Source organism: Lissotriton vulgaris, chromosome 4_1 (genome assembly GCF_964263255.1).
Source record: "Lissotriton vulgaris chromosome 4_1, aLisVul1.2, whole genome shotgun sequence".
In the NCBI taxonomy this organism is placed as follows: domain Eukaryota; kingdom Metazoa; phylum Chordata; class Amphibia; order Caudata; family Salamandridae; genus Lissotriton; species Lissotriton vulgaris.
In genome coordinates, this window is record NC_141691.1 from 2,102,440,413 (window position 1) to 2,102,465,221 (window position 24,809).

The following is a 24,809-nucleotide window of genomic DNA, read 5'->3' on the forward strand; positions in this document are numbered from 1 at the left end:
CCCCTCTGGAGTCACGATTGTGGGTATAGATAGTATACTCTGAGGGGAGTGCAGAATTAATGGCTACTGATGCGTCGTTATGGAGCCATGTTTCGGACATAAAAAGAATGTCAGGGGACTCATCAAGTAGATCATGGATATCAAGGTGGTGTTTAACCAATGATCTAACGTTAAGATGATAAACCTTAAAGGTTGTAGGCTCTGACGACACGCGGGGGGCAGGACAAAAGGTAAAGATAGGGGTAGGTGGTGGAAGCGTAAAAGAACAGTCAGGACATCTGAAGGGGCCACGCAGGGGGTAAATAGAGTGGGACGAGCAAGGGGCAGGGGTAGGGCGGAAGTGATATAAATCAGATCTAGAGTACATGGCAGCAGCAGAACTGAACAGAACAGCTATACGCACCAACCAGGAGTTGAGCCCTGCCCTTGCGCTTCCTTAGCGCTGACGGGCGCAGACGGGCAGGACTCTGGCTTGACTCCGGCGCGACTGTGGCGCGCACGCTGTACGCGTCCGCTGCGCGGAGCTACGGCCGTTTATTTTTATACAGTAGCCTCTCGCCACCAGGGAGGCTAACCCAATCAAAAATGGCCGCCGCCGTCTCTCCGACCGTGCCCCCGATGAGTCAGCCCTGAATCGGCCGGTCGCTCAGGGAGGGAGGCTGAGGAGCTGAGGTGCAGCGCTGAATACAGTGAGTCAATTAAAGTATTTTAAAGGGGAGCTTGCAGAAATGCCTCCACCCTCAATCGGTGGAGACAGGCAGCGCGAAAATTCCTCGCGTGAAGGCGGGGGGGGATAGGACACAAAGGAGCAACACAAGAGCAAGTTTAAAAACAGCTAAACGAAGTTAAAAGTCTGACTGCCCGGCTCAAGCCTCAGGCGTCACTGGCAGTGTTCTCGCGAAGATGTAGATGTAGATTAGACAGGCCAAAAAAAAAGATGGTGGCATTGCCATAATCTACAAAGACCACTTTAAACTCACGACGAAACAATTCATCTGCCCTGAATACGAGTCCCTCATTTTTACCCTTGGCCTCTCGGCCAAATCATCTTTCAAGGGCATGCTAATTTATCGCCCTCCTGGGTCAAGAGCCAAGTTTCTAGCCAATATAGGCAACTTAATTGAAGCAGCTGCAGATTCCCCACACTTTACCATACTAGGTGACTTTAATTTTCACCTAGAAGCCCTAAACAACTACGATACAACGCAGCTACTCACAGACCTAGCAGCTGCTGGCCTGATGCAATTGATAACTTCTCCCACGCACCAGGCAGGCCACACATTAGATGGTATATTCACCAACAGTCCCCTTGTAACTGTTACCCAAATTATCCCCCTCATCTGGACAGACCATGTAGCAATTTGTTTCACTGTTGAAACTAACCCCACCAAACCTGCTCTCACTGCCCCCTCTCAATCTTCCAATAGAGATTGGAAAAACATCAATTTAGCCCAACTAGCAGAAAAGATGCAGGAAAATCATATTCCCTATGAGCAGGACCCCATTATAGCGTCTTCCAATTATTTGACGAACTTAGACATGGCCTGTAACATACTAGCCCCGATCAAAACCTCCCATCGGAACAGGAAAATACCTTCAGCCCCTTGGTTTACTGAGGCCCTTCGGACCCAGGAACAATACTGCAGGAATCTTGAAAGGCAGTGGCGTCGCAACTACAGCCCTGCAGACAAAACTACCTATAAAAATGCCCTTTCCATCTATAAAAGACTGATAGTTGCTGAAAAAAGTCTCTACTATACTTCCCAAATCGATCAGGCGAAAAACTCGGCAGGAGAACTATTTCGGGTGGTCACTACTCTGTCCAACCCCCCTGCCCCGCGCCTAGAAGGTTCTCAGTCTCTAGCGGATGCTCTGGCCAGTTTCTTGGAGGAAAAAGTTAGTTCCATTTTCCTTACCTTCTCGCATTCCGCCCCTTCACCCTCTCCTGCGGCACTTCTCACTAATACTTCGCCCATCCTATCATCTTTCGACACCGTTGATCAGGATCATATTCAACGCCTGGTAACCAGCATTAAATCCGGATCCCCCTTAGACCCATACCCCCCTGCTATCCTGAACCTCATCCCAGAAGCAATCTCGCCCGCGCTGTCTACCATCTGCAATGCCATGTTTTCAACAGGCATATACCCCTCAGTCTGGAAGGAGGCTATCATTAAGCCACTTCTAAAAAAGCCAACTTTGGACCCTCTTCTCCCCGCCAGTTACAGACCCATCGCCTGTCTCCCTTTCCCAGCCAAGATCTTCGAAAAATCTATGAACATCCAACTTTCGAAATTCATCAATGACAACAACCTACTTCATGACACCCAGTTTGGCTTCAGACAGGGGCATGGGACGGAGACAGCACTGCTAAAAGCCACAGATGAAATTAGAGCAACAATGGACATGGGAGGAGCGGCAGTCCTAATACTCCTGGACCTTTCCGCTGCATTTGACACGGTCGATCATGTCACCCTGATCGACCGTGTCTCAGCTCTAAGAATAAGAGGCAAAGCTAAAGATCTGATTTCCTCATTCCTAGCCAATCGCCCGCAGACTGTCAAGATGGGCAATTTCACCTCCCAGACCTTCTCCCTCCCATGCGGTGGTCCACAGGGCTCCTCGCTAAGTCCGACGCTTTTTAATATCTACGTATCGGACTTGGCGGGGGGGATAAAATCTTATGGAATTGCCCTTACAACGTACGCCAATGATACCCAACTAGTATTATCGGTGCACAACAACGGAGCATCAGTCGCAGCCAACTTTCAGGAGGGAATGAAGGCGATAAGCTCCTGGATGTCATCAAACTGCCTCAAACTTAACTCCGATAAAACGGAGGTGATGACATTCGGGAGCTTGCAGCCAGCATGGTCCCCTCAGTGGTGGCCACCTCAGTTGGGGCCCCCCCCCAACCGGTGGTCAAGGTCCGCAATCTGGGAGTCACCTTTGACAATAAGTTGACTTTCCACCATCATGCCAACGCCGTTGTATCATCTGCCTTCTACACCCTAAAAAAAATAAAAAAACTACTTCCTTACCTACCACAGTCGGCTGGCAAAACACTTATCAGCCCCCTAGTGTTTTCAAGAACCGACTACTGCAATTCCCTTCTCCTGAATGCTCAGGAAAAGGTTCTTAATAAACTCCAGACAGTGCAAAACGCTGCAGCCAGAACCCTACTATCCATCCCTAAATTCACCTCAACCTCCCCGCATATTAAAGAACTACACTGGCTCCCTATTAGGAGCCGAATCAAATTTAAGGCTCTGTGCATAGCCTACAAAACCCTGAACAACGCAGGACCACAGTTTCTAAAAGAAGCTCTCCGCCCAGTGGAACAACGCAGGACTCTACGATCTTCCTCAGCCTTCTAGCTGAACGTCCCTCGGACAAGAAAGGCCAGCTGGGGAGATAGATGTTTCACTACTGCCACGGCCAAATTGTGGAACACACTACCACTCCACATCAAAACTGCCCCCACGCTTCTCAAGTTCCGAAAGAGCCTCAAAACATGGCTGTTCTCCTCCTCCTAACTCCCCCGTCATACATAAGTGAGTTCTGTAACAATAGCGCCGAGACACCCGTATGGGTATTTGCGCACTTTAAAAATTGCAAAAATAAATAAATAAATAAATAAATAGGACTAAATGTGGATCCTACAGGCCGATATCGTTATTAAACGTGGACCTCAAATTATTTACAGGGATCCTTGCAGCCCGACTCGCCCCCCATTTACCAGGCCTCATAGACCCGTATCAAGCGGGCTTCATTCCCGAACGTCAGAGGGCGGATAATACCAAACGGGTCGTCCATCTCATAGAAAAAGCCTCTCAAATGCCGGGGGAGAGAATGATGCTAGCAGTAGACGCCGAAAAGGCATTCAATGGGGTTTACTGGCCTTACCTGGAACAGGTCATGGCAAAGATAGGGATTGGGGAGACATTCCGCACTCTCATTTTTAATTGTTACAAATTCCCCACGGCAGTTGTTTGGGTGAATGGCTATAGGGTGGAAAGTTTTACTATCGAGAGAGGCACGAGACAAGGGTGCCCATTATCTCCCCTCTTATTTGCCCTGTATATGGAGCCACTCTTTTAGAGAATACGCCAAAACTGAGTAGCGACAGGGATAGAGTTCGGCAGCTTCACGCATACCATCAGTCTCTTTGCGGATGATATTCTGATCTCCTTAGACAATCCGCGTACGGCCCTACCAGCCGTTATAGCAGAGTTAGACACCTTTGCCGGGGTGGCTGGGTTCAAAATAAATGCAGATAAATCAATAGCTTTAGACTTCTCCTTGTCCCCCTCCACGAAAGCCTATCTACAGAATCTCTTCCCCATTCAGTGAATGTCCGACACTGTACAATACTTGGGGATTCAACTGGCCCCCACGCTTACAGCCATGATGGCGGCTAACTATACAGCACTCCGAAGGAGGATTCGAGAGGCGATGGGTCGGTGGAAGCATTTCCTCCTCTCCTGGCAGGGCAGGATCGCAGCGGTCAAAATGTCTTGCCCCAAATTCTCTACCTCTTCAGGGCATTGCCACTGCAGCCGCCTGCGGGATGGATTCGGCAAACACAGGCTGACCTCGCCCAATTTATTTGGCAAGGCCGGAAACCCAGACTGAAAAGGGCATTGGCCATGCTTGCCCCGGATTCAGGCAGCTTGGGGATACATGATTTGCGCAAATACTATCAGGCGGCGCAACTGCGCTATTTGGTGGAATGGAGTAAATGGGAGTCGGAGAAGCAATGTCTCTTTCAGGACCAGGCGGTGGCAGGGTGCCCATTGCAGGAAATTCCCTTTCTCCGAAAGATCCACCGGCCCGCGAACATTTATGCCTCGTTTGTCACACGGGTCTCCTTGGAGGTATGGGACGCCATCAATACCGCCCACCAACTTACCACCTTCCCCTCTCCACTTACACCATAAGAAGTTAATCCAGACTTTCCCCCGGGCACAGAAAAGGGACTTTCACACATTGGCGACGAATGGGGTGCCGTTTTCTATACCACATCTATGGTCCAGACGGCGTAATTCCCTTCCCACTTTTAAAACAAGAATATGGCTTTACTGAGACGGAACGGATGCACTACATGCAAGTCCGACACTGGGCACTCCAGCCACAAGTGAGGGAGAAAGCATACAGGCGGTTTCAGCCATACGGAAGATGGCTTCTTTCCCGCACCTCTGACGCCAAACTAATATCTGATCTCTACAAACTACAACAAACCACACCGACACATCACTACAATCCAGGCAGGGAACGTTGGGAACGGGAATTGGGTAGGACCCTTAGCCATAAGGAATGGGACCACATATCCTATAGAGCACGCCACTCTGCTTACCACACTGGGCTCATGGAGACACTAAGAAAAATAACCACATACTGGTATTACACTCCGGAATGACTGCATGAGATGGACCGCAGTAGAGACAAAAATTGCTGGTGAGGTTGTGGTCAAACTGGCACCCTACTACACCTATTATGGGAATGTCCTCATCTCCACTCATATTGGACGTAGGTAATTGACGACGTAGACAAACATTTCCAAACAGAGCTGCCCCGCTTTCCTGCATATGTCCTGCTGGGGCTCCCTAACCCACTAACGTACCCCTTATGCTCCCGCAGGGGACGCCAAATGGCCATCGCGCTAGGTTCCGCAGTACAAAACATCCTTACACACTGGCGCACTACTACTGCTCCCTCCACTACGGGCTGATTACATAGGATGTGGCATGTGTTAGGAATGGAAAAGCTGTCACTCACCTTGGCCGGTGATGTGGAACAATATGAGGAACTTTGGCAGCCATTTCGATCAATATTGATCACCGAATTTAGAGAACTCACCTGCCCGAGATACCGCCGGCTGTTGCGGCTCACAGAGCCAAAAGATTTGGACCCCTGAGGAGGTTTTGGACGGAGAGTCCGTCACAGGCTAGAGAGGTGGGGCAATTAGGAGTGGACTTGAGCACTGGACGGGAGGGTGAGCGGGGAGAGGGGACGGACAGTTGGGGTGGAGGGGGAGGGGGTTCCTTTTTGGGAGGTAGTTTTGCTACATCTATGTATATTTATGCAATTTATGGTCTGGTTGGTTTCTGTGTGCTATGCACACCCTCTCCTGGGCCTTATTTGCCTTTATGATGTATCATACCAATATCGGACCACAAAGCATATAAATATATATATAAAAAAAAAAAAAATATATATATATATATATATATATATCGCAAATCCTGTGTTCAAACCCCACGCTTGCTTCACGCTGGATCAAAACAGGACACGGACCCAGTTGTTATTCGGTGCTTCAAATGTTTATTGCAGCCAGATGCCTGAGACGCGTTTCGCGGCGCGAACGCCGCTTGTTCACTCGACATTTGCATTTGAGCGCGAAGGCTTTTTAAAGTGACAGTGCTCTTGTGAATCAAATATCACGTGATTTACAAAATTCATAGACATAGAAAAAACTTGTACTTTTCAAACATGGTCATCGTAAAATACGTTATGTACAATGCGGGTCAGTAAATAGTTTCAATTGATATGGGTAAAATACATTTTTGTTTAACCTTTGGTTATACGTTAAATTTTATCAAATGGTAAAATACTTGTTATAGGACTAATTTGAATACATGTAAAATACATAAGTCCATTAACCCATTGTACCCTTGGTATTCTCATATCACATGTACAAGACTTCTCCATGACTAATGAAAATAATAATCTTTTTATGTGAATTTTACAATATTAGTGTACTATGTGTTTTCGGTGTTTTCACCCGGTTAAAAAAGATTTCTATCTTATTATCGTTTTTCACATCTCTTAGATATTCACTTTTCGGTGGCTGTTGTGTGCACCATTTCAAATTTGTGTTCATATGTTGTACAGCTTTACCATAATCAATGTTCACTTGATGTTATCAGCACATATTATCCACTATTATGTTTCAATTACCATGTTATTGAGCATTTTTATTGTTCTATCAGTTATGTGTATGTCCTCATGTTCCAAATTCTGACCATATAATGCAATGACCCCTTAACTATCATGCTGAACAACTTTTCACACAATAATTATAAAATATATATAAAATATTTATAACAATCTATCAAATTCATATATGTACATTCTATTTACAACATACCAATAAAAGTGGTGATCGGGGATGTGTCATGTACTTAACATTATTCATCTTTGGTCGTATTCGGAACAGTCTATCAACAACTTCATCTTTTACTTTTCTTTTCTTTCCTCTGTGGAACATACTCATATTTGTTTTATGCACATGGATTTTTCTAGGTTAAGCACGTGTACATATCTTCGGTCAGATTCAATCCATTGGGGTGTTTTGAATCCAATAGAAGAATGTACCGTGTTTCCAGCTTGCGTAACTTGTTTTCACGATCCCCACCCCTTCTGTTGGGAGCTATCGCATCAATCAGATAAAATTTCAACCCTTTATTATTCGATGCGTGATGCTTTTTAAAATGCCTAGCAACTGGATACGTGTTGTCCATATTCGTTATGGCTCGTAGATGTTGCAATATACGAACATGAGCCTGTAATTTACTGGACCCCACGTAATTCAACCCACATGGGCAGGTCAATACATATACTATGTATTCGCTTTTACAGTTGAGCATTTTGTTAATTATATATGGTTTTGTTCTGAAGGGGCTTGAGTACGTTTTCGTATTTACGCCATGTGTGCATGCTTTACAGGTTGGACATCGTTTAAAACCCTTCAGGTTGTGATACCAGTCGGGTTTGCCTATTATTTCAGGATCAGACACCACTAATGCGTCTCTCATTGATGGGCCTCTGCTAAAAGTAATGGACACCCTCTGCGGTAGCAGGGGTCCTAGTACTGGGTCACTTAAGACAGTAGGCCATGAGTCTTGGATAATTTTTTGGATAGTTTTGTGTTGTCTGCTGTATCCGACAACTAAACGAAAATTATTTACTCCAGAGTCATCTTGGCTAGCTTGGGGCCTTTCAATTATATGGTCTGGTTTTTTTGCAGTTTTACCAGCCAATAGTGTCTCCCTCTCCATTAGGTTTGTTTTCGCTATGGCAAGGTTTATGGTTTTGTTAGAATAACCCCTGACTAGGAATCTGTCCTTACTCTCTTGTTGGGCTAGCTTTAATTCTTCCTGGGTACTGCATACCCTCTTGATCCTTAACATTTCCCCGTAGGGAATGCTATTCACTAGGTGATGGGGATGTGAACTCGAGGCATGCAGTAGGGAGTTCCCTGCCGTTTTCTTCCTATGCAGCTTAGTTTGCAAGGTATTATTTGTTACAAACACTTCTGTATCAAGGAAACTTACCCTTGTCTCACTGATCTCAGCCGTGAATTTTAAATTTAATTGATTGTTATTAATTTCTCCCAAAAAGATTTCTGCTTCCCCCTTTGTTCCATGCCAGATTACAAATAAATCATCTATAAACCTTAGCCATAATTTCACTTTTGTCTTTAAGGTTTCAGCATATTCTCCTCCCAGGACCAGTTCCTCCCATTTCCCCATGTGTAGGCATGAGTAACTTGGAGAAAAACTGGCCCCCATGGCTACCCCTTGTGTTTGGCAATATAGTAAATGATTAAACATAAACATGTTGTTATTTAAACAAAATCTAATCATAGCTACCAGCATTTCATTGTGTTGATGGAATATGGGGGCCCTGTTTTTCAGATAGTATTCTATTGCTTGCACCCCATCTTCGTGCTTTATGCTGGTGTATAATGATGTTACGTCTATTGCCATCATAATGTATTCGCCATTCCATTGGAAGTTCTTTATCTTATTTAAAAAGTCACTGGTGTCCCTTACATAAGACTTTAGTGATTTGACATAATCTTGGAGGAAATAATCTACGTAGACCGATGTATTTTCCAGTAAGCTGTTTTTTGCACTGATGATCGGACGACCTGGTGGTTTGTTGCAGTCCTTATGTACTTTTGGTATAAAGTATATTGTTGGCACTGTAGGGTTATCGTTTTTGAGATATTTGTATTCATTGTCGCTGATGAGATTTTTATTTCTCCAGCTCGATAATTTTTTATAGTACGTTTGGTACATATCCTTTAGTTTGCCAACATCAGTCCTGGAATAACATTGTCTATCGTTCAACTGATGCATAGCCTCCTTCATGTATTCCTCATGAGGCCATAAGACTATATTCCCTCCTTTATCGCTATTGCGAATTATCACCTCTTTGTTCGTGGAAAGTTTTTTCATTAATTGAAAGTATCTGTGGTCTTGATTCCGATGTCTTTGCATGACAGTACTGGTGCCTATTTTTTTGTTTAATTTTTTTATTTTTTGTGATACAACATCATGGAACGTGTCTATGGCGTCATGTAACATTATTGGATAGTATTTTGACTTAGGTTTAAATTTAGTTAAACCTGCTCCTTTGCTGAGTGGTGTCATTGTTTCTTGTTGTGCTGAGCCCTCTTGTCTGCTCACTTCATTCCATAAATCCTCCAACTCCTGTTCCATGTCTACTTCTTCAGGCTGTGTCATGGGTTGATGGCTTCCCTCTGTTTCCTGTGAAGATTTTTTCATGGCATATAACTTTTTTAACTTTAACTTTCTCACTCCTTTGTATAAATCCATCCTGGTGTTGGGGTAGTCAAAGTTATTGGGAGGACAATATGATAAGCCCAGACTCAAGGTGTTCTCCTCTTTTTGTGTTAATTTCAATTTTGACAAGTTGATTATTGTTCGTTTTGTTTCCTTTTCCAGTAACTCTTTTTCCTTCGGGGTTGATTTGGTTGTTTGCTTGCGTTTTGCTGCATTCCGCCTTTGTTTGCGTTTGTAGTTTGCCCACTTCCGTGTGTTTGCGAGCGGGTCATGGGTCTCAAAGTTGTCATTCTTTGAGCGGCTAAAATTTCCATCTCTTCCCCCGGCGATGGCGTCGCGTCAGTTGATGTTGTTGGCGCACTTCTCAGTTCAGAGTCATCCTCACTATTGGACGTATATTGATCACTGGATATAACTCCAGCTTCTTCATCTCTTGATCTTGCCTGAGCACTGGCGGTGGGGCCTTTGCCTCGCCCCATTTTCTGCTGTTGTTTATTTTTGCGAATGTTGTCAAATTTTCGAGCAAACGTAAAAATCTGTCCTATTTCATAATCAACCTTGTCGCGTTGAAATTTATGCGCTTTTCTGTCTTTTATTTTCTCTTCCTCCTTTTTAAGTCTGGTCGCTATTTCTTTTCTCAAGCGAGCTATTTCATCTTCTTGGCCCATGTTTGTTAACTCCACATTGATGGCTTCAATTTCAGTTAAGAGCCTCGCTCTGTCAATGTCCGCATATTTAATTAGGAGTAATGTTAATCTCCTTGAGGAGTCAAGATTTACTTCCGCCCATTCCTTCATCAATCCTGGGTTCGGTTCCTCATAGGTGGGTGCTGTTAGAATACGGAGCCCTCTGGGGATCCTCCCCACCTCTATATAACTCTGGAGGGATCTTGACTCCCACCACTTTGACATTTCTTGCCTCATTTTCTTTTCCAATAATTTCATTTTTACCGCCACAGAGTCTGGTAAATTCGTGACATTTCTTTCATTTGATTTGGTGCTACCACTCGCTGTCGGGACGTCTTTAAACATTCCCACAGCCGCCGCCTCCCTCTCTTTCACTGTGTCGCTCGACATCTTGGCTTGTTTTTGCTATTTATTCTACGACCTCGTATCATGCAAACGCGGGTCTGCTGGTTCAATTATTATCGCGTTTGCTGTGGTCGGTTTACATATATATATATATATATATATATTTAAAATACATATTTACCTTCATTTACACATGTATATCCGGAGCACACATCACTCATTAACTCAAGAAACAGCTGAATAGAAAGCGGGGGTTGCCCAAGTGGGTGATAAACTGTCACAATAACAACACAACTAGCTTCCAGATTGACTTTTAACCCCAAGTCCTTTGCCCCATCTATACTTTCGGCGGCCACTGTCTCTTTAACTAGATGTTTCTCAATGCCTCCCCTCCACCTCTATTCCCACCCTGCCGACTTTGCACAAGGATATGGTAATTCAAAGGGACGCTACTATATCATCTAGGTCCTCCTCCTGCTGCAGGGAAAAAAATTACAAACCATGTTTGTGGAGGCAAAGACTATTCAACAACATGGTACTTATCCCCTTCCCTCAACCAACATTCTTAATGGTAGAGTCCAATTCTCTGGCACTGTTCACCCTGTCACCAAGACCTGATCATGATGGACCAGTCCACCTCTCTGTTTCTCTTTCCTGGGATAGAACTGACCAACCTCACCACCGGAAGTCAATAATCCATCTGCTCTTAAACTCCCCACCACCCCACTAGATAACAAATGTGCCATTCCCTCCACTCTAAGCTGCTTCAACTTCTCTGCAGAGTACATCAGATTTTGGCCAGGGGTCCTGGCACCTGGTCCCATTCGGGCGCAAATGGACTTGCATTAGGCGCACCTTTGGCACGCCCGCTGCACGTCTGCTTCAACGTGGTTATGTAGCCACTCCCCCTCTTGCCCACCAATTAGCTCTGCTCAACAGCAGCTGACCCCCGAAGAGACTGCACTGCTCACTGGCATAAAACAAAAAAGTTACCAAAAAAAAAGGAAGCTAAAACAAGTATCAAAACACATATCAGTCCTTAGCCACAAATATCTTTGAACATGCATAACAAACCCTCAGTAGCCTGGTTATGTAGCCAACCTCACCCCTTCCCCCCCACTGCTCCCCAGCCCACCAATCAGCTCTGCTCAGCAGCAGCTGACCCCCAACGAGACCGCACCATTCACTGACATTAAACAAAAATTTGCAGAGAGCAGAAGGGCTATAAAGATAAAAAATAGGGAAGATAATACAAGTATAAAAGCAGATCTAAAAGCACTTTTCAGTTCCTAGCAACAAATATCTTTGAATACACATCACAAACCCTCTGGTGAGTTTGCTGTCCAGGGTGATGCCTGTATTTCTGGGGTGGTCAGTCAGGATTGGTAATGGCCTGAGTTCCATGGCCCACCAAGGAATTCCAGGGGGAGCTATTTTTGCCAAAGATCAGAACCTTTACTTTGTCTGTGTTGAGCTTCAGGCAGTTGTTTATCATCTAAATGGCAACTCTTGTCATGCAGTTCTGGAAGTTGTTTCTGGTGTTGGTGGAGTCTTCTAAGAGGAGAGGATGAGTTGCATGTCATCGGCGTAGGATATGATTTCATACAATGGCAGGGTCTGAGATGCAAAAGTTCTTATGAAAAAATCCCTTTTATGGGTTGGAAAATTGTTTTCACTAATAAAATGACTTTTTTTATGTATTGATAATCCATAAGTACACAGAAAGACACATATATTAAAGAAAGGAGAAATCAAAACACAAAAAAGAATTGAAAATTAATACAGAAATTCAAATTGTCATAGCAGAGGATAATACACCATACCATTATAACCATAAATTTACAGATGTAGGGGTGATAAAGAGTATACAAACAAAGTAACAAACCCTACCCAGGCAATGCATTTATAGCTCCATATATTTGTCGCAACTGCCCCCCAAATTTGACAGCCAAATTTCATTTTCCATCTGCCTTTCAGAGCTTATAGACTGTATTCCATATTAAACATTGCCAGAAACCTTGCCCTCCATGCCTCGAATGATGGGGTGTCTTTTTGTAGCCACAATGATGCAATACAAAGCAGAGTCACAGGTGTGGCCAGAAAGATCAGATATAAAAATTGACTAGGTACATTGTCCGCTGCCGATCCCATCTCCACCCCCAACAAGATCTGAGTGGCAGACAATTGTAAGGCCCCCCCAGGATTTCCGCAAAAATTGTTTACATATGTCCAAACAGCGTGCTTAAATGCCCACATGAATAAAAAAACATGCACCACATCAGTAGCTTCAGTCCCACAGCGGAAGCACTTTCCCTCTTTGCCTCCCCCACTTAGATATTTTGTCTGGTGTGTAATATAAATTAAAGATGGTTTTATAATGTTGGGCATAGAGATTAGCAGACATAAACAGTTGTCCTGCCAAGTCTATGGAAGTCTCAACCTGTATACCCTGACTGACATCCCAATCTGTTATCCCATTTGCGGCTATGGGCTTCCAAATCATTGGCCATTGTGCCCAGCATTAGGGTATAGAGTGTACCGATCCGTCCATCTTTCCTCACTGCCTCAATGAGAGGATTAACTTGAATTTTCCATCGGGCTTTCAACAAATAATCGCAAATTTGTAGATATTTAAATAAATCTGACCAAGGTAAGTCTAACTGATCCCTTAGCTGGTCGAAGGACTTCAGCACACCATCCGCAAATAGATCTCCCAAAGTACACACCCCTTTAGCCCGCCAATTGTCTACCACCCGATCCCAAAATACTGTTGGGAGAAGGGTGGTTGCTGTTAACGGAATATACCAAGACACCCTTTCCACCTCATACTTCTTTTTGACAGCAGTCCGTACTTTATAGGCCACGATGAGAACTTTAAACCTTGTGCGCTTGTAATAGCTCAAGTCCACATTGACAAACAGTCGATTTTTTGCATCACTACCCAGCAGCATTTGATAAATAGAGAGAAACTCAGCTATAGCAGTTGGTCCTACCCCAGTCAGCAATATATTCATGTGTTGCAGCATACACACATAATAATATAGTGGAAAGTCCGGAACGGCCCAGCCCTCTTGATCCCACGGCAATACCATATATTGCATCGCTCTTCGCGCTTTACCCTGGGCCCATAAAATCTGGCGCATACAGACTGTAATAAAGCAAGATTAGCTTGTGGTATCTCCAAGGTCACAGATCTAAAAAAGTATAACATTTTTGGCAGGATCAGCATCTTAAGAACGTTGCATCTTCCCACCATGGACAGGTGTAGACATTCACATTGATCCAATTGTTTGCGAACACCCGCCACTAACGGCCCCCTTTAAAATCCACCAGTGCACTCAGGGAGGCCCGTATCCTAATCCCCAGGTAAATCACCTCCTGCGTCCACATATGCCCCTGTGTTGACACATAAAATGTGTGTTTTGGATGTATTCAACTTATAGCCAGATACCTCCCCATACTGTACTGCCAATAGTTCTATTTCAGACATCGCTGTTGCTGGCTTAGTTGTTACTACGGCAACATCATCGGCATATGCGAAGACACAATATTGATCTTGCTGTATAGTTACTGACTTAATCCGCGAACTATTTTCTAACATTTTTAAGACCGGTCTATGTATAAAGAGAACAATAATGGGGAGCAAGGACAGCCCTGTCTTATCCCACGTGTGATTGACACAGGTTTAGATTTAAACCCCATTATACAGATGTTGGCAACTGGCTGGCGGTATAGCATCTGTAAAAGAGCTATAAACTGTTGCCTAAACCCACGTCACCGCATGACCGCCCACAGGAATCCCCATGTAACGCGGTCGAAATCCTTCTCGGCATCTAATAAAATAAGGCTAAGCGCGTCCCCAGTACAATTATCATGATCAAAAAGCGTTATTACTCTATTGACGTGGTTCATCGTTCCCCGTTTAGGAATAAATCCATGTTGCCTAATCGAAACAAGTGGTGTTATAACTTCCGTCAGCCTAGTCACTAGGATTTTTTATTATATTTTCCCATCCGCGTTCAGGAGAGATATCGGTTGATATGAAGCCGGGTGATCAGCAGGCTTATCTTTTTTTTAAAACACTGCGATACTGGCCAAATCCCAAGTCAAAGGAGAGGCACCAATATGAGTTTGTCTGAATGTAGCCAACATATCCTCCTGCAGGACTCCCAAAAAAGTTTTATGAATCTAGAGCCGAAATTCATCCGGCCCTGCCGCTTTTCCGGATGCTAGCTCATTTAGAGCTCTCTCTAGCTCTCCCATATTTATAGGGGCCTCCAGCATCTCTGCCTCGGAATCCCCCAGATCATTCCCACAGAAATGCTGAATCAGGAGCTCACCCTTTTGGCAATCATACTTCTCTCCTGCATACAATACTTCATAAAAATCTTTAAACACCTCCAATATCCCAACTTTATTTTCCACACGATTCCCCCTGGAATCAAGAATTGCATTAATTCTCTGGGCCGCTTCCTTTGATCTAAGTTTTTGAGCCAAGCACCTACCACTTGCCTCCCCATATTCATAGTTCAGTTAGTGCTTAATTAGATATTTCTTGGCTGCCTCTTGACTCCAGTGGAGGTTTATTTTCGCCTTGCACCTGGCTACTTCCGTTGATAGATCACCAACATCTGTACCGCCATGCATGCCCTGCATTAGCTTTTCTTCTGCCAATGTCAAAGCCTGATACAGTTCTTGTAAGCTAGTCGGAAGTTGTTTTTGCCTGTATAAATCAATACTGAAAGCTTCCCCCCTAAAAGCAGCTTTAAACGCATCCAAAACATACTTAGTTTTCGTACTGCCCAGGTTAATAAAAAAAAAGCTGTGATCTATTCATTCATATAAGAAACAAACTTTCCATCCACCAACAGTTTCCTATCAAAAGAAAAACCCCGGGGCTTAGGTGCTGTCCGAGTACATGCTAGAGTCAATATGGGGCAAGATAGCAGCCTCCAGGCGGAGTGGAGTGGAGTGGTGTGGCTCACTGGTTAGAGGCGGCAGACCCCGAAGCAGAGAATGGCCCGGGACCAGGGTTCAATTCCTGACTCGGCAGGGTCGTGGACCAGGGTCAAAACGGACTCGATAATTCTCGCCTCGGTGCCTACTCTAACCAGGGACCACACTCGGCAACTCTGGGCATTAAGCTTGCCTCATCTCTACAACGGCCCCCCACAAAAAAAGCCGGGATGCCTGGTTTCACCTTGGAGATACCCAGTAGGGTCCATCTCACAGGGAAAGCCAGGACGGGTTCCCCAGCGGTCTTCAGCGCCAGGACGCTTACGGGCAGCAGTGCGCTTTACAAATCCAGCACATAGCGGCCGCTGTGGTGGCCGTGTGAGCAGCTTGTGTACTGCTCCTCCACAGCTCCTACATGTGACCTTCTTCATCCGTTCTTGATGTGTTGAAGATTGGTGAAAACTTCCAAAAAGTTTTTTGTTGGCGGGGGTCGTGTTTCGGTGGTTTAGTGACTCCTATGGACACCGCTGTGTTTCAAAATCTGCTCCTCTGTGTGGCGTAATGTGGACCCGTAGCGTCTTCGGTGCTTTCGTCTGCTCTCTTGGAGTAAGTGGAGTAAGCGGTGTAAGCGGCGCAGTGGAACAGCCGAGCTCGCAGCTGAGAACTCCTGGGCCTTATTTATGAAGGCCTTGCGCCGCCGGTGCGTCACTTTTTCCCATTTTAAAAGTGGCGCACCGGCGGCGCAAGGCCTTCATAAATAAGGCGTGGAGTGGATCGACTCCGCGTTCTTCTTGTGGTCAGCGGTGGTTAGCGGTGTCAATTGGAGCTGGAATGGACCTGAAAGGGAGAGGAGAAAAAGCCCGTGGGGGCTGCAACTCTGGGCTTGGCGGTGGCAGCAATGACTGGACGGGCTGATGCATCTAACGCGGCATCAAACATGGAGACATCTAGCGCCCCGCAAGCAGACAATAGCGGCGAAAACGGAGCCGGAAATAGAAGGAGGCAGGCTGGGCAGGTACGGGACTCTTCGGGGGTCTTCGGGGCTAGGCAAAAACGCTGGTCTCGGAGCTCAGGGAGTGGAGAAGCTATAACTGCAAGTTGGTAGGAGGGGGCAGCAAGATACCCCACTAAAAAACTGCACAGTGATTGCAATTTTTCAAAAAAATCGGCAGTCAAAACCAAGTTGGCAGCAGACCTGGTAAATCAACCTTCAGTTTTGCCATTGAGTGGGCTCACTGGCGACAATGCTTTAGCGGCAGACATGGTAGCAGATATGGTTGCAAATGCATTCGTAACTGATACTGCAACAGAAGAATTGCTGATCAATACTATGGAAAGCAATGCTCTTACACTAGGTCCGGGGAGAGAGCTGATTTGTTGACCACGGGAGGGCTACTAACAGTGGGTAAAGACACGTCATGTAGATTAAACACAGATAACAACGTATGCTTTGTTCAGGAAAAGTTGAATGATGCGTACTCCGCCAGGTCAGGTGGTACATTTTATTCCATGTGGGGAGGGGGGTTTGGGTGGATGGGGGTGGCACGGGGTTAGGAGAAAAAAAAATCCACGAGTGCACTTTTTTGCGATGTGTGATATATATAGGTGTCTATGGCACATGCCTTATTACTTTAGATGTACAGGGGAGATAGATGGGAGATACAAGTATTAGATTAGGCTCTCTGAATGTTAGGGGATCAAATTGCCTTAATAAAAGGCAGCATGTTGCGAGTGAGTTGCAGATGCTTCAGTGTGATTTGATATGTCTCCAGGAAACCCACATAGCATGGGCCAAGAGAAAACTGTTAATCGAGCTGGGGTACGTGATATTGGCTTGCACTGAACAGGCCATTACATCAAGGGGCTTTGCAATTCTGTCGAAAAAACACATTGTTAATACTGGAAGAACATTGACAGATGAACATGGGAGATGGGCCATAGCTGAATGCGTTAGTGGGATATTGAAATTTACGATGGGTTCCATATATGGTTCCAATTTTGATGAGGAACTAGTTTTAGAATTGCTCAATGTCGAATTGGCTTTGTGGCCAACTCCAGTAATAGTCGGTGGAGATTTTAATATAAACCTTGCCTCTAATTCTCTGGGAAATGTCAGCTACAGGTATACTGGCAGGAAAGCAAACGTTTTTAAGGCGCTTCAATCTTTGGTTGATGCGCATGGCTTGGTAGATGTGTGGGCTACTTTGAGGGGAAAGGAGCCAGCGTACATTTTTTACTCTTGCCCACACCAAAAACTTGTGAGGTTGGACTATTTTTTTGCTCCGCATTATCTATTGAAGGATGCCCGAATTCAAGTGTACCCAAGGGTTACCTCTGACCATGGCCCTGTGGTATTGACTCTAGCATGTACTCGGACAGCACCTAATAAAATGACTTTTTTGATAGTTTCTCAATTTCAAAAAGGAGAAATCATGTAAAGACGTTCCCTCATTCTCTTTCCAAGTTGTATCTTCTTTCCAAGTCTGAAAATATTTTACTGACAGTTTATGATTCCAATGCATTTCACAAACCATTGATGAGCTAAGAACCCTCGGGTTTAGGGTAGTAACTATTTTCTAAAGGGGAAGCAGTGCCCTAAGGAGCCTTTTCCCTTTTGGAATCATATTGGCAACCTCATGTGGTTGAAGATTTCCAACACTGAAGGTTTTTTTTCTCAGTGCAGCACTGGCTCCTTTAACGAAGGAGTCATAGAGATCGTGTGTTCTGTCCCTTGCAGGCCACCATCCATGAGATTACTGGCAAATAAGGTGGTTGCAAATTGGCACCTGCCTAATGAAAATAATTAGGTAGGTTGTTCTACAACTCCCTGTGATTCAGTGTTCTGTGAACAAGTTGGTTTGTACAATACTATTTCAGTCTCAAAATATTTGTGCCAAATATATGACATCTTTTTGCAAATAAAATAAAGGTACTTCAGGACCTTAACTTTCATAACGAGATGGTTACCAATTATATTCACTCCTTGTTTGCAGTTATTCCTTGTGGTAAGCATTTAAATCTGCATAAGGCATAGTAACACAAAATCTACGCTGTTTGGACATGACCTGGGTAAATCATGAAGTTTTTCTGCTATTTGCACATCTTCTGGCCAAGTTGTGCTTATTATCTGCTATTTATAAAGCCACCCGGTGAATACTTTTGTTTTTTTCTACTTGCAACCCTACTGGTGAAATACTGTTTACTATCTATTACTTAACCAGCAGCAGTCAGGAAAGTAATTAGGTTTATTTGATATGTGTCTGTTTAATGGCCAATCACAAGTAACATCTGCCGTTTTGACAGCAGAAAGGTAATGAGTGAAAGTCTTTGTTGTTTGTTTGACTGCTGGTCAAATAGTACATACATTCTGCTAATTAGTCAGGGGGCAGGTAAACAGTGAATGTTCCTGGTTATTTGCATAGCTGCTGGCTAGAGAGTGCTTAATGTATACTATTTAGCCAGCAAATAGCAGAGAACATGTGCTGTTTTGCAAATGGCCAGCTGAATTGTTGCTACCTAATGTTTGGTTTACATAACCGGCGTCACTGCTAAGGTTAATTGAACTATCTGGGTAAATTGAACGGCTGAATCAGCTATTTGACCATCAATTGACCTAGAGAGGTAGTCCCATCCTGCATCACCCACCACCTCTGGACACAAAGACTGGAGTCCAAGTCTGAGGTTGGAGAGCAGGTACAATGTGGAACGATCAAGACACCAAAGGGAGTAAGAGGTGGTTTGTGCTTGTGAATGACAACATTACATGCAAAGACTGCCCAGGACAGTGAGATGGAAGAAGCCAAGAGAATTCCAAAACCATACACACATCACAGTGAACACAGGCTGAGGAAATCAGAGGGCACAGATTGTATAGGAGTGTAGGTGAAACCAAACAAAAGACTGTCAGAGAGATTAGGACATTGAAAAGACCTTAAAGGAGGACCAAAGGCTGGTGACTGCAGAGGCTGACAGACGCCTACAAAGGAAGAACAGAGACTCAAACAGGAACAAAGAACTCACAGCTACCAGTTATATGCATCATGCATTAGCATGCTAAGGACCATTCCTGTGGCAGTCGCCTAACAATTCCACAACATCTTTCTTCCCCCCACTTACTCCTACTGTAGTCACCAAGTGCACCTAACATACAGAGAAACCTTTCGCTTGTATCTGGTACCTGGCTTGCTAGTTCAGAATGCCTGCTGTTTAGTTCGTGACAACATGTTGTTAGGTTTCTTCAATAAATGGTACTTTAAGCTCTGCTATTTTGTCAGTATCCTGGTATATATTAAACCTTCTTTGTATGAGTACATTATCTTTGCTATCTAGTCAGTGGCTGGGTGAATAGTGAAGCTTATTGGCAGCCAGCGAAATAGTACATGATCTCTGCTGTCTAGTTGGCGGCCGGGTGAATGCTGAAGTTTCTTTGCTGTTTGCACAGTCTCCAGTCAAATACTACATAATCTCTAGTATTTAGTCAGCAGGCAGGTGAATAATTAAACCTACTACCCATGTATAGGGCAGCCTGTCAATTAGTGCATAATCTTTGCTATTTATCCAGCAGCCATCTAAATACCAACATAAAATCCCTATTTGCCCGGTAAGTAGGTAAATAGCCTCTCCCTTCTTTTTATTCCCCATTTGTGAATTTATGCTATTAAATTAAAAAAATACATCAAGTTGGAAAGCCGCAATTCATTATTACTGGTTTCGTCTTTTTGACGTTTCATCAGAGAAAACTGTGATGAGGCAATGTGTTTGCTTTGTGTTTAAATTGCTGGTACAATGTGCTAAAGAATCTCTGTATAGGGCAACGTGCCTGATTGTGTGAACAGTGCACATTGTGCAACTAACGTATGGGAAGTGAGTCAGGTGTAGAACAGTTACTTACCCCCATCTCTTTTCAAGACATACTCCTCACTCGTGGCGCTGCATCCAGCATTATCGCAGATTGCGGACACTCGGAATCTGTAGGATGATTTGGGGTTGACTCCTTCGATAGTGCAGGTCTCGACCTTCTGTGCAGTTAGTTGCTCCTTCCACGTCTTTGTATCTGTAGATTCCTCTGTGAATTCCACCTTGTAGGCACTTATTCTGGTGCCAGCACCAATGGTGTCAGGCTCCTTCCAGGTGAGGGTGATGCCTCTGGGTCCAGTCTGCCAGCCTTACAGCTTCTCAGGTGGGCTGCATGGAAGGGTCTTGATCATGTGGGTGGGTTGACTTGGTAAGGTGACCCATCGAGCACACACCGCTAATTGTCTGAACTGGTACAGGCAGTTAGGACCCAGACCCGTCACTGTGACCCTTTTACTGGTGTCCTCTCCATCAACGCTGTTCCAGCTCACCTCACGCCTGGTCCTGTAACCCACACGGTAGTTCAGCACTGGGTCAGGCCCAGCAGGCAGCAGTGCACAGGTGACAAGCACACTGTCATGAGATATTTGACTTATCTTAGGGGTGTCAGGGCGTGGCGGGTGGAAGGCTTTGTCTTTTAGAACCCCCCGTTCATACAAGTAAATCGAAACTCCTGGGTTACTGGGATCGCGAACCGAGGACACAACGAACTGGATCTTCTTGTCTGAGGCATTGAGCCTGGTAAACTCCATGAACTCGTTCACGAAGACTCTAGATCTTTGGTTCACATCGATATCGTTAACCCACTCTCCAGAGGTTGAGCGGGTGGGTTTCTTCAACTGTTTTTCCTTTAGCCAGTAGTAATGTAGTTCTGAAAAAAGGTTCCTCTTTTCCTGATGAAGAGAACATGAGTGAGATCACAAGTGTAGTAATTCCAAGAGACAGTTGTAAGGTGAAGAGAGGCTTTAATCCAGAGAAACAGCTTGAACATCCACAGTATGCAGGAGACAGGCACACACTGCCTAACTTCCACATATAGAACATAGAACACAGATAGAACCATAACAAATCTTAAAGTACTACAGCAACTCTTAAAGGGGCATACTACACATCATCTCCCTTTGAAAAGAAAAAAAAAACAAAATAAAAAACAGGAACTAATGAAGATAATCACGCAATTTGATGGGAGAAGACCTTACGCGAACACTTCTCCTGAGAGAATCAATAACAGGCACAACAATATGTTCAGGAACTCTAAGACTAGAATTAGTATTGGAAAAATCATTAAGAGTGCAGGCAGAGTCAGAAGAAACAGAAACATTATCAAGAGCACAGGCAGAGTTAACAGGAACAACAGCATTCCCATCAGACTTTTTTACATTGGAGGGTTCTTTTACTATTGAAACTTCAGGAATTACTACTTTGTTTTTATTTTCTTGACCTCGAATTTCACTCACAAAAAGTTCAGACTGTTCAATGCCTTTTGCAATATTTAACACAGCCTTAAGAGTAGTTTCTGTACCCATCCATAAACGTTCTTGTATTTTCTTACTTTTTGTTCTCATCATTATTTGGTCTCTGAGAACTTGATCAAAATTAATTGTCTCGAAAGCACAAGAACTAGCTAGAGTTTGCAAAGCAGCTACATAGTTTTCAATTGATTCATCTTTTTTTTGTATACGTGAGTAGAACTTAAAACGTTCCATAACAGTATTTATTTTTCTCCCAAACCTAGCGCTTAGTTGCTTAACTACAACATCAAATACATTAATGTCACCAGCGCCTTCAATAGGAGGTACATTTTCTAATTCTTTAAGGCCTGCACCACCTAAACAATTTTTTAATAAAGCTAACTTTCTTTTAGGAGAACATCCATCTTCTTCTACAACATCGACAAAAGCTAAGAATGTAGGAAACCATAGGTCCCATTCCACTTTGGGATCACCAGCTACAGGAGGAAAATGTGCAGGAGAAACAATATTGTTAGCCATGCTCAATAACGTGTAGAGAAAAGAGAAAAAAATAGATTTGTATGTAGAAAAGAAGCTTCAGAAATGAGTAAAATACATTACATTTCAGAAATAATCATGAAGAAACAGTAATATAATAAATTAAAATAAGAAAAGTAGTCACCGATGTCTAGTTGATGTAAAATAGTTGATATTCAGTGATGATCCAATAGTAAATATAGTCAGTAATGCTCTTCTCAAAGTCAGCCAGTATGCGTTGCAATGTTAAAAATAAAAACTAGAAATGCTTTTCGTAAAGATTTGTGCATCAACGTTAAAAATAAAACAAATAGAAATGCTTTTCGTAAAGATTTGCGCATCAGCGTTAAGAGGAAATGTTGCCGTGTGCATCGGGGTTGAATATCGTTACCATGGATACCTGGAAACTCAAAATGGAGTCATGCTATGATGCGTGATGACGATGAGACAAAGCAGGCAATTTACGTAGAGTTCACGTAGGAGCGTGATGCGTGATGACGATAAGAGGCACCACAGGAGGACTCGGAAGGCTGACGGCAGCAAAGTGAGCGTGCGAGCACAAGAGCGAGTTCAGAACACGGAGTCAATTTCAAATGTAAACACAGCTCGAGGGACTGGAGCTCACGACGGTAAAACAGATTTCAATATCTAACTTCACGGTGTGAAAGTTATTAAAAATCGAAAGTCAAATATAGACATGAAAAATAGAGTTTGAAAAGATGGTTTCAATACAAAGTAGATTTGACACAAAGGAAGATAAAATTGTAGAAGTCTTGTAAATGGGAGAGAGAAAAAAAATACAGGAAACAAAGAAATTTCTGCCGCTGGTGCAATCAAAGCACATGTATTTAAAGAGAGTGCAGGCGCGGGTGCAATCAATATACACAATATAAAAATAAATACCTTGAAGTATGCGTGAACGCTGTTTCAAAGGATTTCTCTTCATCAAAATGACATATTTAAAAAATTTTTTTTTTAGAAGTTCTGTAAAATATCCCACAGCGTCGCCAAAATTATGTAGTAATTCCAGGAGACAGTTGTAAGGTGAAGAGAGGCTTTAATCCAGAGAAACAGCTTGAACATCCACAGTATGCAGGAGACAGGCAAACACTGCCTAACTTCCACATATAGAACATAGAACACAGATAGAACCATAACAAATCTTAAAGGACTACAGCAACTCTTAAAGGGGCATACTACAACAAGCTCCACTCTGAGGTCACGTAACACTTGGTTCACTTCCAACTGAGAAGGTACAATTTTCACCGCCTTTGACTCTGTCAACAAGTCCATGTATCCACTGACGAAGTTTACCTCATTCTGTTTCGATTTCAGAAATTCAGAAAGTTGTTTGGTACTAAATGGGGATTTTTCTTTGGTGATTCACATCTCCTTTAGTGCACTTTCCTCTTCTCTGCCTCCTCGAACAGCCAGTAGGACTCTAGCGAGGTCTGCTTGGAAGCCGATCCTGTACTGATTGGTGAGATTCATTAATGTTTTTATTCTACTCTTGATGTCGTGGAAATGTGCAGCGGCCGGCTCGGCGAGCATGTCATTGCACTCCATGTCAAACTCATGTAGCTCCTCCATGGCAGCTTGAGCATCTTCAATCAGCTGAGAACTGATGCTGCGCACCAGCTGACATGCCTTGGAGTCCAGCTTGCTCAGTGGATACAGCCAGACCATTGAAGGTATTGCATGCTCGCCATTTGCACCTAGGAGTGATGGAAGGCTTTTATAGATATTAATGGCCTCTTCATAAGTCGAAGGGTTGTTTGTTAAAGCAAAATCCCCGCAAAACGTGCAATTGAACTTTTCAAATTTACTCCTATCATCCTGTGATATGGTAAGGTCTCCTTGCCCTCCAATCGCAACCTTAGGTATTCTATCAATGGCACTCTTTAATTCTCCATGAATTTTCTTCATTTCCTCAGACGAGGACACTCTCGATCGAACACAAAAAATGCCTGTGCCCCGTACAGCACAGCAGTGACCACATGGGTTGCAATATTGTGGTCAAATATTTCTGGATAAGAGATATTGTCTTGTTCTAAATGTATCATGGACAGTTGTTCAAACCTGGTTGTTGTTGAATATTGTAGGGTCACTCTGGCCTGTTTCTTGGAAGTCTTTGTCTCCTTTAAATATGTTGCTGCTCCTGCCACCTCAACCATCCCCCCCCAGGAAACTTGCTTTTAGGGAGGCAGAGATATTGAGGGCAGAGGCTTTGTCTTTGATGGTGTCAGAGGCGATGACTTGAAAATGTGTTCTTGGTTGCGGAATAACACACACATCTTTCTCTATGGTCGCCTTGTCCCAAAGAGTAACTCCTTAAAAACCAAGAACATGCCTTGTTATTGAGACTACAATAGCAATATTATTTAGCA

The 24,809-nt window shown here is 43.9% G+C and overlaps 1 pseudogene; it reads right to left on the minus strand.

The window, feature by feature from the left end:
• The window catches only part of LOC147725125 (uncharacterized), a 191,239-nt pseudogene that overhangs the window by 140,599 nt on the left and 25,831 nt on the right, over positions 1 to 24,809 (minus strand).